Here is a 16,465-nt window from a genome sequence, read left to right as displayed (position 1 = left end):
TTTGACTTATTTCGCTTAGCATTATACTCTCTAGCTCCATCCATGTTGTTGCAAATGGCAAGATTTCATTCTTTTTATGCCTGAATAGTATTCCATTGTGTATATATACCACCTCTTCTTTATCCATTCATCTATGGATAGACACTTGGGCTGCTTTCATAGTTTGGTTATTGTAAATAATGATGCTATAAACATAGGGGCGCATGTATCCCTCTGAATGAGTGTTCTTCTACTTTGGGGTAAATATCCAGTATTGTGATCATAGGGTAATTCTATTTTTAACTTTTTGAGGAAACTCCATACTGTTTCCTAGAGTGGCTGCGCCAGTTTGCATTCCCATCAATTGTGCACGAGGGTTCCCCTTTCTCCACATCCTTGCCACCACCTGTTATTTCCTGTGTTGTTGATTTTAGCTATTCTGACAGGTGTGAGGTGATATCTCACTGTAGTTTTGATTTGCCTTTCTCTGATGATGAGTGATGATGAGCATCTTTTCATGTGTCTGTTGGTCATCTGGATATCTTCTTTGGAGAAATGTCTGTTCATATCTTCTGCCCATTTTTTAATTGGATCATTTGGGGTTTTTGTTGTATCAGTTCTTTGTATATTTTGGATAATAACCCTTTATCAGAAATATCATTTACAATATTACAAATATCTTCTCCATTCCGTAGGTTGCCTTTTAGTTTTGTTGGTTGTTTCCTTTGCTGTGTAGAAACTTTTTGTTTTGATGTAGTCCCAATAGCTTGTTTTTGCATTTATTTCCTTTGCCTTAGGAGACATATCTGGAAAAATGTTGCTGTGGCCAATGTCAGAGAAATTACTGCTTGTGCTTTCTTCAAGGATTTTCATGATTTCAGGTCTCACATTAGGTCTTTAACCCATTTTGAGTTTATTTTTGTGTATGGTGAAAAAAGTGGTCCAGTTTCATTCTTTTGCAAGTGGCTGTCCAGTTTTCCCAACACCATTTGTCGAAGAGACTGTCTTTTTCCCATTGGATATTCATTCCTCCTTTGTCAAAGATTAATTGACCATATACTTGTGGGGCTAAGTTAAACACTTTTGAAAAACTCTCAGCTAGGAAATAAAAATATTCCAGGTTGAAAAAACTGTATCCCTGAGATGATTATCCTCCTTTACAATATATAGATTCTCAGGGAAGTGCTCGGAGCTTTGGCCAAGGAGAGGGGCACTCCCCAGGGCAGCCACATTTATCCGAGATGCCAGAGGGATAACAGTGATAGGCCACTCTTGTTCCCAAAGACTCCAGAAGGACACTGGCCTCATGGAAAAAGAGCAGCAATGCCAGTGCTCTTATTGGACATGTCAAGTCGATTGAGACTGAGGCTGAGGAGAGAAAACACTTCAGCCTAATCCTTGGAGACCATGAATTGTTATTATTGGCTTGTTCTTCAATTTCTCAGCTGAGGGTAGCATTAAGATGCTGTAATAGACGTTCTTCATTTGTGGCCACCTAATATCTTTTTTTTTCTTATTTTATAACAGGGTTATTGAGATCTAATTCACAAATCATAAAATTCACTCATTCAAAGTGTACAATTCTATGGCTTTTAGTATCTTCACGGAGTTTTGCAACCATTACCACAATCAATTTGAGAACATTTTCATCAGCCCCAAAAGAAACCTTGCACCCCTCCGAGTCATCATCCCCCAATATCTCCCACCACCCTCCAGCCCCAAGAAGCCATTAATCTATTCATTTCCTGTCTCGATCATAAATTTGCCTATTATGGACTGTCATGGTTCCCCCAAATTCATATGTTAAAATCTGAACTCCCAGTACCTCAGAATGTGAATGTAGTTGGACATAGTCTTTTAAAAGGTAATTCAGTTAAAATGAGGTCACCAGGGTGGTTTTTATTCCAATATGACTGATGTCTTCAAAAGATTAGGACAAAGGCACAAAGGGAAGATCACGTGAATTCAGATGGAGAAGATGGCCATCTTCTCCAAAGAGGAAGGCCTCAGGATGAAACCAACCCTGCTGACACCTTGATCTTGGACTTCTAGCTTCCAGAACTGTGAGCAAAATTAAATTTCTGCTGGTGAAGCCACCAATATTTTATGGCAGCCCTAGCAAACTAGCTCAGAGACATTTCATATAAATGGAATCAGACAATTTATGGTCCTTGTGCCTGGATTCCTTCACCTAGCACAATGCTGCCGAGGTTCATCCATGTTGTAGCATGTATCACTACCTCGTTCCTTTTTATGGCCAAAAAATAGCCATTGAAATACCACACTTCTTAATCCATTCATTAGCTGATGGGCATTTGGATTGTTTCTACTCTTTGGCTATTTTGAAAGATGCTGCCATGAACATCCATATAAAGGGTTTTGTGTGGACTTATGTTTTCAATTCTCTTGAGTGTATACCTACAAGTAAAATTCCTGAGCCATGTGGTAACTCTATGCTTCGCTTTTTACAGAACTGCCAGACTGTTTTCCAAGGTGGGTGCAACGTGTTACATTTTCAACAGCGATGTGTGAAGGTTCATTTTTCTCCACATCCTCAACAACACTTGCTATCATCTGAATTTTTATTATAGTTATCCTAGTGGGTGCATGGTACTATCTCTTTGTGGTTTTGATTTTCATTTCCTTGATGGCTAATGATGCTGAGGATATAGCATTTGCATATGGGCCATTCATCTACCCTCTTTGGAGAAATGTCTATCCTGATCCTTTTCCAACTTTTATCTGATAGATGATTTGCAAAACTTTGCTTCCATTCTGCAGGTCATCTTTTCATTTTCACGGTGGGGTTTCTGAAAGACAAAAGGTTTTCATTTTGATGATGCCCTCTTTACCTTTGGTAATATCTGACATTATAAGTTGCATCTTCCCAAAATAGAATCTAGAAATCTTGTGTACCCAGCTTCCCTTGTAGCTAGGGTAACCTGGATTTCATAGGTCAGCTCCACCCACGAGAGCCTTGGATTTGGAGGGCTTGGCTGAATGGAGAGAGATTGGCATGATGATTCAGGATCAGCACTGGATTCAGGATCAGCACTGGATTCAGGATCAGCCCTGGCAGTGCTTCTCGTATCCATCCCAGTTTTGTCACTGGGCAAAGCAATGACGCCAAAGGCAACTTTGTTCCACAAAGTCCCACACTGTGGCCAGACATTTCTCTCGAAGCTCTCAGAGCCTACTCTCTGACTCCCCTGGGGTTCCTGTGATATTCTGGAATAAACCCCTTTCCTGCTGAAGCTAACCGGAGTGGATTCTGTTGTTGGCAGCTCAGAACCCTGACCAATAAACACCAGTCTAATCAGAGTAAGGGGATTTTGGGGTTTCAGGAACTGAAGACCTTGCAACTTCAGCAAAAGTAAACTGCTTTTTGTCTTTTAAAAAATGACCTAACTCGGAGAGGTTATCAGATAGGTCCCGTTTTTTCACAATTCTTAATACAAACTCGAAATAGCCTGGTAAAGACTTTCAAACAGCCTGATTTCCCCTGATGGTAGGTTTATAGAAGTGGAATGAATTTGTTCAATTTACCCACACGCTTAGCTCACCTCTCATGATCAGGGTCTGAGTTTGCAGGGTGTTGCGAGGACGAGCCCAGGAGCTGGGACAGGACACAGGTGTTGGCCACATGGAGATTGGCCATGAACACTGGTGTTACTGGTTTTATGCTTCAAATGCTGCACGATAATCAGGAAATTAGACCTCCCTTAGTTCTAAAGAAGGGTAAACAATTGAGGAAAAAAGAAAGATTACAGTGGTTCAAGAAATTGCTGGACTAATATCAACGAGAAGTAAGGATGAGAGTCTCTCCCTGCTTCAGGGCCCCATCTAGATTCCCAAGCTGGGGTTCCAGGAGTAACGATAAGCAGAGGTCTGAGAGTCGTATATGGGGGATTCATGACTTCTCAAAAGCTTATTTCAGCCTAGCTATACTTTTTTAAAATTCATCGGATAATTGCCCAACACTGTTTTGAATTGATTAATTGGATCTTACATAAGGGAAGCCACATTACTGAGCAATGACAAGTTCAAAAAGAGGAAGACATTAAGGAAATTAAGAAGGGTTTCTTTTTTTTTTTTTTCCAAACTCAAGGCCACCAAAGCTTATTCCAAACTTTAAATCTATAAAGATCAAAAGTCCTGCTAGAGGATAAAGCATACCAAAGCCATAGAGAAACGTTAGTTTTGGCAAGATGAGCAAAGAGAAGTGGGAAGAAAGGAAGCAAACAAAATACAGAGAGGAAATTCTACCTTGACTCTCCTCACAGAAGTTTCACTAAAAAACAACAAACAATCAGCCAGCAGTCTTTTTATATCATTGAAAAAATAATTAAAAGAAAAATATTTAAAATGAGCGACCTCTGCGGGCTCTGCTCTTTTCAACATGCAAGATTCTGAGGTTAACAAGTTTTGTGGAATTTAATCTCTTTGGAAATTAATCTGAAGGTCCAAGTGCTCACAGCCTCACTGGTTGGCATGGCTGGTTCCCTATTTCTAGGTGAGAAATACACTCACTCTGCATAAATATGGAGGCACCACCAGGTGAAGCCCCACCCCCAAAACAGAATGATTCACCACCGTGAGCACGAATTAGGGTCCCAAATCTAATACTCCAACAAGAGAGTTAAGAATTCATTCAGTTGTGTTGACCTAACAGAAACAGCAGAAATGCAGCTCAAATCCTTCCTAAAAGTTGCTGATGTCCATTGATTTTGGAACATGAAACCATATCAAATACACAGTAATGCCATCTGCAAAGTTGAATAAGGACATTTCTCTTTTCCCTTACACAGATATGCCCAGTGATGTTAAGCACACAGAGGAAGAGTAGAAAACCACTCCCTTCCCACATTTCCTCCCACCTCCAAGTTACCTAGCCTCAAGGGAATATCCCAGGTAAGCTGGGTTGTACGCATTCTGCAGCAGTAGCTCCTTTTGTTAGTAGAACTCATGCGAGTAGGACGAATGATAGAAATTATGTTTCCTAGCATAAGCTCCAAGAATCTGCCCAGTTCAAGCCCAGCTACAGCACTTGGCCTGCACTCAAAGAAAGAACTAAATCTAACTGTAGCCTCTACTTGGGTACACCTGAATTTATGGCTCATTTCTCTGCTTGCTCCATGCTCCATGGGACAAATCTGAGTATGTTTCATTTCACTGAGAACAACCCAACTCCAGGCCACAAAGATCAATAGGAGCCCTGTGCTCAGTTTGGCTGCAAAGCTAGAAAACAAGGTGAGAAATTGTCCCTAAGTTAATAAAAGGAAACAGAGTACATGTACACAAGCTCACCCATAGACAGGAGAATGAATTCACTTCCAGATGGGCTGCTGGAGGAAGCTTATTGGAAACCAAGCTGGCAGAGCGCAGGAAGGGACTAGCTGGCACAGCATGATAAAGATGAACACTTCCCCCCCAAAAGATGGTGAAGACCAACAAAATTAATATGAATGAGATCTGAGCGTTTCATTGAAGGCAGCAATTTCCATTTATGGCTGAGATTTGAGTGACTTGGTAAGTCATTCAAAAATGGAGTCCCAGGTATATCTTACAGCACTTTGGGGAGAGGGTAAGGAGAACGCATACAAAAGTGAACTTGTATTAAGTGAAGGGAGCATTCCTGCCCTGAAGTCTCAGATCTGGGTCTTTTCTCTAGAGGATATCTCAATTATTGTATAGCAGGTTGAGGTGGTGTGTATGTGCTTGTGTGTATGTGTGTGTGGAACGGGGTATACGGATGTCTAGTATTAATATCTCGGGGAGTTATTGCTGCCATGGAGGAATGTTTTGCTCTCAGAAGCAGAGTACAAAGAGTACAAATGCAAACTCTTTTATATACAACTGGCCTTGTAGATTCTCCATGTTAATAGAGTAATTTCCGTTCACATGGGCAAAGAAAGACCTTGCTCTGGATACAGTATGAACATCCTTATAAAGAAAATTTCTAGAAGCCAGACTAACGATGCTTCGTGTCTGCACCTGTAGATTCAGGCAAACAATCTTTATCCACACACACGAATATCTCATTGGTGCAGTCCTGACTTCCAGATGCTCTCCTCCTCTGGAAAAACTCTAGGGACCCACAGAGGAGACTCATTTCAACCCTCTGTGTGCCCCTGAACATTGCTGGGAGGCCCATCAGAGTAAGAGTCAGCCCCATTACAGCACAACGGACACATATTCAACCCTATGTACATCATCCCATTAAAGCCTCACAATAAAGCCTCAGAGAACTAGTTATTTTCCCTATTTTATTGATGAGAACACTGAGACACAAAGATGACACTGACTTGCCCAAGGCCGTGCAGCCCAGGATGAGCCCCTGTTCCTAAGAACAAAGTTCTCTGCATTGGGGAAGGTTTCCACGGCCAACCTGGTTCTTGGCAGCTCTTGAACTCGGTAACCGAAGTCCCTAGGAAAGACCAATTCCACGTAGCACACATCCCAGCAAGAAGCAGGACGTAACTTGCTTAGAAGAGCAGAGGCCCTTCCTTCCATGACATATATACCTTCTTTCATATGTCCTTCTGACATATATGTTCCCAACAAACATGTTCCTCACAGTATGTTCCTGACACATACAGTGTAGACACATATATTCTTCTTTTTTTATTATGTTAATCATCATACATTACATCATTAGTTTTTGATGTAGTGTTCCATGATTCATTGTTTGCATATAACACCCCGTGCTCCATGCAGAACGTGCCCTCTTTAATACCCATCACCAGGCTAACCCATCCTCCCACCCCCTCCCCTCTAGAACCTTCAGTTTGTTTTTCAGAGTCCATCGTCTCTCATGGTTCGTCTCCCCCTCCGATTTCCCCCCCTTCATTCTTCCCCTCCTGCTATCTTCTTCTTCTTCTTCTTTTTTTTTTTTTAACATATAACGTATTATTTGCTTCAGAGGTACAGGTCTGTGATTCAACAGTCTTACACAATTCACAGCGCTCACCATAGCACATATATTCTTCTACTGTCATCCTCTCCTTAACTGGGTTTTCTTTCGATTGCCAGTTTCTGTTACCCATGGTCAAGCGTGGCCTGAGGCAGGTGATCCTCCTACTGACTTATCATCAGAAGGTCAGGTGTAGCCCTTTAAGGCTAGGTCACATTGCCTATGTCATGCACCTCACTTCATCTCATCACGTAGGTGTTTTATCATCTTACACCATCACAAGAAGAGGAAAGGTGAATATAGTATAATAAGATGTTTTGAGAGAGAGAGAGACCACATTCACATAATTATTTATTATGGTATAGTTATAATAAGTAAACTTATAGTATAGTTATAATTCTTCAAGTTTATCCTTTGTTATTGTTGTTAACCTCTTACTGCCTAATCTATAAATTAAACTTTATTATAGGTGTGTAAGTATAGGAAAAAACATAGTATATGTAGGGTTCCATTCTATCCTGTTTCATTTACTGGAAGTCTTAGAACATATTCCCTAGTCACTTGTAAGTATTTGGAAGTATAGTAGTTCCTATGCTTCTGACTAGCAGAACTATCTCTCCTGCTTGGCTGACTACTTGATACTCAAGGGTCATTTATAGAGCAATTTATTCCTACCCCTGCTATGTGGGGATAAGAACACAGATTTTTAAGCCAGTTATAGGCTGCTGGCATAATTTCCTTGAGTTCAAGATATAATAGGACCCTAGCCCAGCACTGAGACACAATGGGGGGAAGGTATGGTTCTGGGTCTTGACAAGGCAATGAGTTCTCATGCAGAGCTAGTTCACCCTGAGGTGTGACTATGTGATAAACTGAAAACCACAAGCTGATCATTGTGGCTCAGGTGATTGAGGTTACAAAATCACCCAAGCTGAGTATGTGGAAGGTCACCTTCCCTTAAATCTGTACCACAAGCACCCACGGGAGCTGCCAGAGAAGAAACCTCTGCCAGCAGTGGTCCCCAAATCGAGCTTTGCCTTTTGTGGCCTTCACCTCCCACAGGCATTATTCCTCTGTTGCTCATGCCTATAAGGGGACTGACTTCAGAACCTTTTCTATTTCCACCTCCCTGAGGCAGCCTAATACCATGGGCTGGGGGCTGAATGGGGGAATCAGAAGAGCTTTAATGAGAAGGAACCTAGCCAGCCAGACGGGGAGCCACCTTCACTGAATGCATGGAGGTCAATAAGGCTGGTCCTAAAGAATTCCAAATGCTGAATCAAGATGGTGCCCTCATGCCTAGGTTGCTGGGGAAGCAGGGAACTGGAGCTCTGCCCCACTTCAGGGCCCTGGACCGGCCTGCCATGGGTACTGTTAACTCAGCTGTCAGCAACCCTTTGTTGTGAGGAGTACTCTGAGATAGGATTGAACTGGATACTTTTAAGTATTTGGAAACCTGTACTCTATTTTTTTTTAAGTATTTGAGAGGTCAGGGGAGCATCAGAGGAAGAGGGAGAGAGAGAATCTCCAGCAGACTCCCCGTGAAGTGCAAAGCCTGACATGGGGCTTGGTCTCAGATCCTAGACCTGAGCCAAAATCAAGAGTCAGGCCCTTAACCAACTGAGCCATTGGGCGCCCCTAGATCCCTGGACTCTTAATGGAAAGAGATTGATCTCTTCAAGGAAGTTAGACTAAACTTTTGGACTTTTGGCTATTACCAAAAGTGATTTTCTGACTCTCCACTTTAGGAACTGATGGAAACAAGTGACCTCAGTTATAAACCTTGCCTCACACCGTGCTCTAAAACTAGAAATGATCCACATGTTTGTCAGTAGGTGACTGGATAAACAAATTAAGGTGAAGCCATATAAATGGAATACAACTCAGCAGTAGAAAATGAACTATATTATTAAGTACAATAGAATGGATGAATCTCAAAATAATTATGCTGAGTAAAGAAGTCAGACAAATAAAAGGCCATACTGAATGATTCCAATTATATAAAATTCTAGAAAATACAAACTAATCTATAGGGACAGAAGTGAATGAGTAGTTGGTTATCTGAGCATGGGGCTATGGGGCAGGCAGGGGCAGAAGCAAAAGATTAAAAAGGGGCATCAGGAAACTTTGGGGATGATTGGTATGTTCATTATTGATTGTGGTGATAGTTTCCTGGCTGTATACATAGGTCAAAACTTAGCAAATTGTACACATTGAGTATGTGTAGCCTATTGTACACTAATACATATAAATAAAGCCATTTTTAAAAAATGAAATAATATATGCAGGGAGCATAGCACTGTGCCTGGCATACAGTCTATGCTTGGTAAATAGAGGCTTTTTTTTTTTTTAATCATTTTCACACTGAGCCTTGCACTCACCTACATTAGTGATACAGGAGCAAAGGACAAGAAGATCCTATTTTGGTGGTGTGTTTCAAGTGGACCCTACCCAAAGGCTGAGGGAGCCTCCGGTGTGTAGCAGAACTAGAGACAGCATAGAAAGAAATTCAGAAATTGGTTTGGGACCCCTTTCCAGTGAAGTGACACTTCCTAGAAAATAGAGTCTCAGTGATGGGGAGAAAAACTTGTTGAAATATATTTCTGATAATTCCTGTCATTCTAACGGCACATTTTTGTCTGTTTCCTTGCCTTGTACTGAAGGATCATTCCAGATCCGATCAGTCATTTCTGCTCCTCTCAACAAAACCAGCCCCTTGATATTTCAGTGCCACTACACGGTTATAGACGGCCCACCCCACAGCGTTGGAGTCCTTTGGCTGGATTCCTACAGTCCTTCCCATCCTTGAACCGCCCAGCCTCTGGTTCCACATTAAGAGCAAATACCCCACCACATTTCTGTTCTTTAAAGACAGTATCCAGGGGCGCCTGGGTGGCTCAGTCGGTTAAGCATCTGCCTTTGGCTCAGGTCATGATCCCAGGGTCCTGGGATCAAGCCCCATGTGGGGCTCCCTGCTCAGTGGAGAGTCGGCTTTTCCTCTCCCTCTGCCCCTGCTTCTGCTCTCTCTCTCTCTCTCAAATAAATAAATAAAATATTTCAAAAAAAAATAAAGACAGTATCCATGCTCCCCCAAATCCCTGTTCCCTCACACCCTCATTCCTTCAGTCCCTTAAAAACACCTATTTACTGGGGAAACAAAATCTATTCACTAATCACTCACAGATTCTGTGTTGCCTTTAAAAAAAAAAGTTTGCTTTTAAACGAGGGTACCAGGACAACAGCGACTTACCAGAGAGTCATATCTGATGGCAGAATTTCTGCCACAGGGACAGAATGATAAAAAAACATATTCTTAATAGTGACATTACTTTAATATCCCTTCTATGCCTATAACCTCACTGAATTTCGTAACAATCATATGAAGTAGTTAATGATGCATAGATAAGAATATGAAATTCAGAAAGTGTCAGTGTTTTCCACAAGGTCACAGAGCCAGGAAATAACAAAAGTGAAACCTGGAAGCAGTTTCTCTGACTCCAGAGCAGGGGTCTTTCCATCGGACTACAAGTGCTTCCCTTGGCAATTCCTTCATGCAGGTCGTCAGGCCATCAGCTGGCTTGAATTAGGGATGGAGAGGGGCTCCATTGGGACAGCAATATTTATGTGACTTTCCATAACTCAAACAGGTACCCTGGGAATTACTTTCCTTTTCCTAGGTGATCTGCCAAAAGTATTTCCCCTTCTATTTTGCTCTGAAGCTAATTTAAACTCCCTTCTAAAATTTTGAGGTGTTCGGGAGGAAGGAAATAGTGGCTTATGGAATGATGCCAACATCCCCAAAGTCCCTGGGCACTGCTTATGAACGGGCCTGTCCTTCTCCCACCCCCCCATGAACTGAGGGATTAGTCTTAGCTGTTAAGAACGTCTCCTAGTGGTCCAGCAGCATGGGAAAAAGATCGCCTGTCTGGTGGCCTTGGCCCAGCCCTGACCATAAAAAGGGATTTCTTATTATTAGCGACTTCCCTTTCACAGTTCGTTAGCATGAGATGTCTTGGCAGTTGCAATGACAATGGGGACTCCTTCCTCACCAGTGATTTCACAGGGAGAGGTGGAAAATACCCCATCCTAAGAGCAGCCATGGCGCAGCTGTACTTGCCGCTTTAATGTGTGGCTCTGGCCCAAGAGCAAGTTGAGATGCTGGAAGATGCTGTCGCAGTGATCAGCCGGCAAACAGATGGCAAGCTGAAATTAACTTTAGATGGCAGGTCTAGTGGCTCAACCAGTTGTGTCTGCATGCCTAGCTTTGTCCACGTTACTAGAAGGCTCTGCTACCAAGGCTGACCTGGAGAGAGTGGGGTAAACCGAGGTGCCCCAGATGGTCCCAATGAAGTATGTGTGTGTGTGAGGGGGTGTATGTATGCATATATAGGTATAAAATATAAATAAACATATTTATTTTTACTCAGTAGTTGCTATCTTCCAAAGAGGTTGGAAGATATGGTTATATTAGCCCCTGAGAAAGTTGCATTTGAGGTCAGGACATGAAGTTCCAGTCCTATGTTTTCTAGGAATATTGAGTATTGTTGCGCAAGTTAGAACCAAAAAGGATAGGAGTTGAAAATAATAATTCCCAAGGTCATTTGAAATGTACACTCCTTTAAAAGACAAAAACAAGGGGTGCCTGGGTGGCTCAGTTGGTTAAGCAACTGCCTTCGGCTCAGGTCATGATCCTGGAGTCCCTGGATCGAGTCCTGCATCGGGCTCCCTGCTCGGCAGGGCGTCTGCTTCTCCCTCTGACCCTCCCCCCTCTCATGTGCTCTCTCTCTCTCATTCTCTCTCTCTCAAATAAATAAAAAAAAATAAAAATAAAAAAAATAAAAGACAAAAACAGAGTACATGACCCTGTTCACTAACGGAGTCTCTCCATTGATACCTCAGGTGACATCCATAGCTCATGCTGTATGTGTGAAAATTCAGGCATTGGCCTACACTAAACTCAAAGGTTTGTTCTCTTTCTGCTTTGGGCCCACTGGTTGAATTGCCATCACTAGGCAGAGTTCACTTCAGCCCCACCTCTGCCTACCTACCAAGTAGACATTGAAGGATAAAAGTGAAGGTGGCTGGTACAGAATTTTAATTCTGCTGTTTGCCTAGGAGCAATGTGGCAAGTAGCCTCCAAGATGGCCCCCAGCAACTCTTACATCGTGGTATTCATATTCTTGGGTCATTCCCTCCCCTTGATTGTGTGCTGAACTTACTGCCTTATATCTAACAAACACAGAACAGCAATGGGATGTCACTTCTGAGAGTAGATCATAAAAAGACTGGGGCTTCTGGCTTGGATACACACTCCCTCTCTCTCATTCTCTCTCTCTCCCACTCTCTTGCTCTTACTCTCTCTGATCATTCTTTCTGTGGAGTCAGCCACTGTGTTGTAAGTGAGTCTGTCAGAGAAGGACAGAGACCTGCCGGTAACCACATAAGTGGGCGTGGAAACAGACTCCCTCCTCCTTTTGTCCTTTCTCTGGCATTCAGATGAGACCACAGGCCTGGTCAACAGCTTTCCTGCAGCCTCAGAGAGCCCTTGACCCAGAGTCACTCAGTTAAGCCGTGCCCAGATTCCTGATCGAGAGAAACTATGAGATAATAAATGTTTTTGTTTGAAGACACTAAGTTTTGGGTGTCACTTGCTAAGTGACAATAGATAAACAGTACAGGAAGCAAGGGGAGACAAGGTGACTCTCCACTGACCATTCAGTGATGAGCCAGGTGGTTACAGGACTCAGCGGCCAGTATACTCAAGTTCTAAGTGAATCCTCATTTTGAGGAAGATTTGTTTTCAAAACTTAAGTAGTGGAATCACCACCTGTGACTCACTGTGCATACAGGGGCCTCTTCAGACACATTTCTGCCACTGGCTACAATGGTCTAAAGATGCCAGAATGGTTTAAAGACTCCTGTCCAGAGTGCTTTTAAAAATACAGAGGCCAAGGCTCCGCCTCAGACTTAGAAAAATAGAATCTCTAGGGTGGGACCTGGATCTGTATTTTTAGAAAATTGTCCCGGTAATTTTGCTGTTTAGTCCAGTTTGGAAGTGGCTGGAATAAATAAGCTTTCCAGGTCATCTTCTATGTCAGACTTCTATGGCTGTCTGTGTTAAGGGAATTTCACATGTAGTGCAGGGAATACATTTTGGAAACTGGGTCCCAGCAGTGTGTTTAACATACTTGAGTATTTTGAATGTGGATGTCAGCAACTTGCAAGACTTGGAAAGTTGAGCAAGGCCACAAAGCTTGCCTGTATTCCTGAGCCTAATCAAAGTAGTTAATGGACTCTAGCATAATTCCATGAATAGTGTGTGTTCTAATGACTCAAACATCAATGATGTGTTGCTCAAGCTGTGTTCAGGAACACCATGGTATGGGTAAGGAGATGTTGGGATTAGAGTCAGAAGAGCTGAATTCAGGTGCCAAGCAGCTGTGTGAACTTGGGCAAGTCAACTAATCTCTCTGAGCATATTTCTTTTACATTTTAATTTATTTTTAAGATCTTTTGCTGTGGTTATCTTCTGACTATAAAAATAATACGGCCTCCTTCTAAAAATATGGAACATGCAGAAAAGTATTTTTAAAATCCAAAATTACACATAACCCAGAAACCTGAGATAAGTACAGTTCTATTTCTTCCAGTCCAGTTTGAATAGATTTACATGCATGTTTTCATAAACTGTGATTGTGTTTTATTATGTCTTTTATCTTGCTCTTTCACTTAAGACTATACTCTAAACATTTTCTCATGTCATTAAAGTTCTTCCAATCATCACTTTTAGGGGCTCCCTAGTAGTCCATTATGTAGGTGTATCAGAACTATTTCTCTATGGTTAAATATTCAGGTCATTTTCAAGTTTTTGCCTTTATAAAGAATATTGTGAAAAATATTTTTGTAGACAAAATTTGTTCACATTCCCTATTACTTCCTTAGAAGGAAATCCCAGAAATTAAACTACTGCATTCAAAGGTATGAATACTTGTAAAGGTTCTGATGAATACTTGCAAACTGCTCTTCAGAAAGGCTTAGCCAATGTGTACTTCCCCCAGTAGAAAGAGAATTTCCATCCCAGTGCAATGTTGCCAGCATAAGACAATTTTTAAAAAAAATATTGCTGATTTGATGGTCTGCATATCTCTGTTAGTTTGATAGTAAAATAAGCTGTCTTGTTTTAATGCACACTTCTTATATTGCTAGCAAGATCAAGCCCTTTTCCTACATTTAGTACTGAGATTCTCTCCTCATTGGTAAACTGAGAATAATAATGCTTATGCACATCACAGCATTACTGAGAAGATTTATGAAATGATGATTGTGAATTCTTTTTACCAATGCAGTGATAGGGTACCTTTATATAATTCCTATGGTCTCAGTTGACTTGATAGCTACTTTGTATGTAGACAAGTCAATCTATCATAAGGCTGTAGGATTGAGAGTAGATCCTCCCCTCCCAGTCTTCCTTCATCCCACACATTTCCATGTCATGTAATCTGAATTCAGTAGCATTAAGAGCTGTAATGAAGGAATACTCATAGATGGCAAATGGACCTGTGCAGCCTGCATGGCTATCTCCATGTTATCACTCTTGCTGATGGCAGGTATTAGGGGAGATATGACTTGGTTGGATGGATGTTTGTTTGTGGCCCCCAACTATTTAACAATAGCTCTTGATAGCCACTGCCTCTTCTTTCTCCAGCCATGTCCCAGGGTCACTGCTCACATGTGGGTCTCAGCAGCAGTGAGCTCTCCTACAGCAAGGACTAACACACTGCCCCTTTTGACATGGCCTAGGACTGGTCTGTCTGGATGTAGAAACTGCTTGATTTCAACATTCATAATGATGGCAAGCACCAAGAGAAAGCTACAATTCTCAGAATTTCTGTATTAAGTGGATGACATATATTATTGTTTATTCAACTTGATTCTCTCACTTAATTGAAAAGGAAAATTAAGAAATGAAAACTATTATAATAAAGTCTTAAAAGTTCTGGGAGAATTTTTCTACAAATTCAACAGGAAGCATTCAAGATGTTGAATAATATGTGGATTTCAAAGGAAAAATGTAATGGATTTAAAATGTAATTAATGTTCAGTTAGACTATAACTGCATGGTCAGAGACCTGGAATTCAGCCTTCCTTTCTTCCAAGAACTCTGTCCTTTGTGCCTGGAGGCCGTAAGCACTGGAGTGGAAGTTGTGAGGGTAGAATCTGTTCTTTCTTATTTATAATTAAAAAAAATTAAAAAGGGTGTTTGGGGACCACTTGTACTAGTGCCTATAAATCCACAGTAAGGAATTTTGCTTTAGTAGCTCTAAACAGACTATTCCTTTTCCCTAAATTTATGGAAGAATTTTAAAGGCATTTTGTGTACATAGTTATGTAGTCTGTGCTTTAATTCAATGGGACTCTTGGCTGAGTATGAACTGCAATTTAGACATTTGGGGTTCAATTTTCTTTGATATATCTTTCCCAGATATGACTTCATTTTACTTATACAATCTCATGGTGTCTCTATAAACTTGCTACATCTTCTGAAATCTCATGCAATAAATAGTGATGGCAAAGGGACAAAAAAAATCAGTCTCCTAACATCTTTCAGTGAGAGAGCCGCCATTTTGTCCAGAAGGGTGGCTCCGTTAGTAGAGCCTTCATTCTGGTGGCCAGAGTGGTGTCTGCAGCCCCCTTGAGGTGGAGTGTCTCCACAATGCCCAGCAAGCATTTGCCAGGGAAGCCTGCATCAACTGTCCCACTTCCCACTAGGGTTTGTAGCATTGGAGAAGCTTGGATCAGGGTGGCACTGGGTTTGCCATAGAGCAATGGTCCCCCAGCTCCTGACTGCTTTGGAATGACCTTGGTGACTAAAAACTGAGGGCACAGCCATATGAACAGCAATGGAGAAAAAGTCCCTAAGGGATTCCCCAGTTTGGAAATGTCCATTCCTGATCTTCATGTCCCACATATGACAACACTGAATTCTTTGGAGTGGGATAAACTCAAGGAAAGGCCTGTTTGACTACCTAGCATCCTTCTTGCCACAAATTCTCTGACAAGTGCAAAGCTTGCTCCCACTTTATTTATTTTTTTTTAATTCTTTTTTTTTTTTAAAGATTTTTTATTTATTTATTTGAGAGAGAGAACGAGAGAGAGAGCACATGAGAGGGGGGAGGGCCAGAGGGAGAAGAAGACCCCCCGCCGAGCAGGGAGCCCGATGCGGGACTCGATCCAGGGACTCCAGGATCATGACCTGAGCCGAAGGCAGTCGCCTAACCAACTGAGCCACCCAGGCGCCCTTGCTCCCACTTTAATATCAGAAATACTATCACTATATTAGATAACAATGATAACTAATATGTACGGGAGTTTACTAAGTGGCAGACCTTCACAATGCCTCAGCGAGGTAGGTGCTCCCATTATCCTACTTAGTAAGCTAGGAGCTGAGGGGTTAGCTAACTTGTCCATGCTCTTGCTTAGGAATTGGCTCAGTTGGAATCCAAATAGGTAGACAGGTCCTGGAGTCACTCTCCTCCCAACTAGGAGGGTTTCAAGTAGTGCAAACAGTGCTCT

This window comes from Leptonychotes weddellii, chromosome 10 (assembly GCF_054177405.1).
Source record: "Leptonychotes weddellii isolate Sample4059 chromosome 10, ASM5417740v2, whole genome shotgun sequence".
NCBI classification, from domain to species: Eukaryota; Metazoa; Chordata; class Mammalia; order Carnivora; family Phocidae; genus Leptonychotes; species Leptonychotes weddellii.
Note: the sequence above shows the minus strand (reverse complement) of the source record.